Here is a 3,483-nt window from a genome sequence, read left to right on the forward strand (position 1 = left end):
AAAAAAAAAAAAAAGAAAAAAAAAGAACCAGGATTATGGAGTCCTTTCCTGAAGGCTTGGGAAGAGGGTGCATTTATCTGCTTGCTGTGTTCCACCAAGCTGTCAGTCACCAAAGTAATGATGGATATGGGATGCGAGAAAAGGCACTCCGAGATAAATGGAGGGATACACAGAGTAAGCACCACTCAAGATTGCTCTAAAGGTCACAGAGCTGTTCAAGGCTGCACGAGTATCATCCAAGTCCTCATTCCTGCACTCTTGAGACTAGCACTAGGTAGGGCCAGAATGACTCATACCAAGAAAAGACTGCTTTTATGGACTGCGGTGACCACCTATCCAGTAACATAAAAGTGCAAAATGGGATGAGAAATCAGTTGATTCTTTTGGGAGAAGAGTGATTTGGGAATTCGATTCTAAACTAGGGAGGAAACAAACAGCCCTACAGGATGTGCTCCTGGGCAGGACAGGAAGAGAAGCCTGATCTGCAGCTGTGTCTCCTGACCTTGTGTTCAAACAGGAAGGTTCACTGCCTTCCCCTACATAACCAATCCAGATCCTATAGCTCTACGAGTATTTGTTCTCACCACTTTTAAGTATGTTGGGGGCTGTCTTCTTTTTTTGTGGCCTTCACAGGTGAGGCCATTGTGTTCTTTCCAGAGTCCCTGACACTTCCTACACATTGAATATACTATTCAAAATGTTAGATGGCTTTCTTTTGTGAATGTGTATATATTTTTTAAACTGTGGTAAAATGCACATAAAATTCCCATTTTGTTTTTTTTTTAACGATTTTATTTACTTATTTGACAGAGACAGACATAGCGAGAGAGGAAACACAAGCAGGGGGAGTGGGAGAGGGAGAAGCGGGAGCCCAATGCAGGACTCGATTCTAAGACCCTGGGATCATGATCTGAGTGGAAGACAGATGCTTAACTAACTGAGCCACCCAGGCGTCCCTATTCCATAAACTTAACCACATCTACAAGGGCCCTTCGCCATGTCAGGTAACGATATTCACAGGCTCTGGGGATCAGGACATTTTGCCCTCGGGACTCCAGATTCATATTCAGCCTGCACCCCTACAGTCACCTCAACCCATGACCGGATGCCAAATCTCACCATTTAAATCGAGTACAGGTGAAGACACTGGATATGACCCATTCTGGGACATACTTCCTTTCCAAAGGGAAACAATGGAAGGAAAAAAAGGAGTCATCACTTATAATCAATTTAGAAATCCAGCTGGGCAAACTCTCTAATATATCAGATCTGAGAACCCTGTGGTCATGGCGCGCGCGCGCACACAAACACAAACACACACACACACACACACACACACACACACCCCTTACAACTAAAAAGATGCCTGGCTGGCAGCTTTGTTCTTTCTCCTCTTCTATGGGCTGGAGCACAAATGTGGTTACACTCCAGTCACCATCATGCAGATGAGAATACCACCTTCGGGAATGGTGAAACAACGTGATAAAGGAACCTGGTCTCTGAGCGACCTCATGGGAAAGATCTGCCTGGCTAGGCTGGGCCATTATAGGAGAAAGAAATGGCCTTATTTAAGCCAACGTATTTAATGAGTTAATATTTGTAAAGTGCTCAGCCACAGAGGGAGTGCTAAACGGTAATGGTGCTTATTATTACTGATGGCATTATTCTGCATTCTGGAGGCTATAATTTTGCTTAATGTCTCAGGCCACTAGTATCCTATAGGAAACATGGATATAAGGAACATTAGTGCAATCTAATCTAGTTAAAGTGTGTGATTTGCTTATTTGTTCGGGATCAGAAGGAGGAGACGAATGAACATTTACTGAACTCGCGTGTACCAGGCACTGACTCCAGGACCGGCTCTATGAGGCTGAAGAGATAAGGAAACAGAGGGGGTTACGGTCACTTCCTGAGGTCACTCTAGATCTGTGTGGCCCGAGAGCTTCCTCCCCACAACACTCACTGCCCTTCTTGGCCAAGGGGCAGCCTAACGGGGGTGGGGTGGGGGGTGGGCAGCTGAGAATTAGCAGCAAGCCCCTGAGGTTACTCACATGGAGGTTCGGTACTTGATGTCATCTTTCTCAGCCAGCTCTTCACAGGTGAGGCCATTGTGTTCTTTCCAGAGTCCCTGACACTTCCTACAGGTTTCCTGGGGATAGAGGAGAGACACAAAGACAGCTCCTGGTGAGGAGACACCATACAAGCTTCTTCTGTTCAACAACAGGAAATGCAAAACCACCCTCATGTGGCTTGAGTTTTTCCTGAAGATGGCTCTCCCCTTCCAGCAGGGATATTTCTTTCTTTCTTTCTTTTTTTTTTTTTTTTAAAGATTTTATTTATTTGACAGAGAGAGAGAGAGAGACAGAGATCACAAGTAGGCAGAGAGGCAGGCAGAGAGAGGGGGGAAGCAGGCTCACTGCTGAGCAGAGAGCCCGATGCGGGGCTCGATCCCAGGACCCTGAGATCATGACCTGAGCCAAAGGCAGAGGCTTAACCCACTGAGCCACCCAGATGCCCCACAGCAGGGATATTTCTAAAGACATCTCTCAAGAGAAAAGATAAGAATTGTGAGAAGAAAGCATGGGGGAAACTTCCTTCTCCTTAGAGCCCCCTCCCCCCCGGGGGAGGGAGGCTTTCCTCATCACCCAATTGATAAAAGGCCTTCAAAATGCCAGGAGCCACCTGAAAACAAAAAACACCCCCCACCCCAAACATGGAAGACAGACTTATGTGACTGTGGTTTTTTGTTTTTTAAATTTATTTATCTGACAGACAGAGATCACAAGTAGGCATAGAGGCAGGCAGAGAGAGAGGGGGAAGCAAGCTCCCTGCTGAGCAGAGAGCCCGATGCGGGGCTCGATCCCAGGACCCTGAGATCATGACCTGAGCCGAATGCAGAGGCCCAACCTATTGAGCCACCCAGGTGCCCTGAGTTTTTCTTTTTTAAAGATTTTATCCATTTGAGAGAGAGAGGAAGCAGCAGACTCCCCACTGAGCACAGAGTCCAATGTGGGGCTCAATCCTAGGATCCTGAGATTGTGACCCGAGCCAAAGGCAGATGCCTACCCAAGTAAGCTACCCAGGTGCTCCCAATCTTGGGTTTCTAGAAATGAACTACCATAAGGCGCTTGAGCACAGGGTCTATTTGGATCTCCTTAATTTCTGTAATACCCATGCCCAGTGTTCCAATGTTGGCCAGACACAGATTACATCTGCTGAACTGAAGAATGGTCTAGATTAGGATTAGTAGGGGTCCTTAAGAGAAATACCCATCTAGTCGTCCCTTATTGGAAAAACTGATATCAACCTCCACAGCTTAACCCCATCTGTAAACCTAATTAAAAAAAAAAAAAAAAAGGGCGCCTGGGTGGCTCAGTGGGTTAGGCCGCTGCCTTCGGCTCAGGTCATGATCTCAGGGTCCTGGGATCGAGTCCCACATTGGGATCTCTGCTCAGCGGGGAGCCTGCTTCCCTCTCTCTCTCT

General features: G+C 46.8%; 1 protein-coding gene across 1 annotated transcript in view; it reads right to left on the reverse strand.

The window, feature by feature from the left end:
• RNF216 (ring finger protein 216) overlaps window positions 1-3,483 on the reverse strand; it is a 159,594-nt gene that overhangs the window by 19,368 nt on the left and 136,743 nt on the right. The window lies entirely within an intron of this gene.

This window comes from Mustela nigripes, chromosome 11 (assembly GCF_022355385.1).
Source record: "Mustela nigripes isolate SB6536 chromosome 11, MUSNIG.SB6536, whole genome shotgun sequence".
NCBI classification, from domain to species: Eukaryota; Metazoa; Chordata; class Mammalia; order Carnivora; family Mustelidae; genus Mustela; species Mustela nigripes.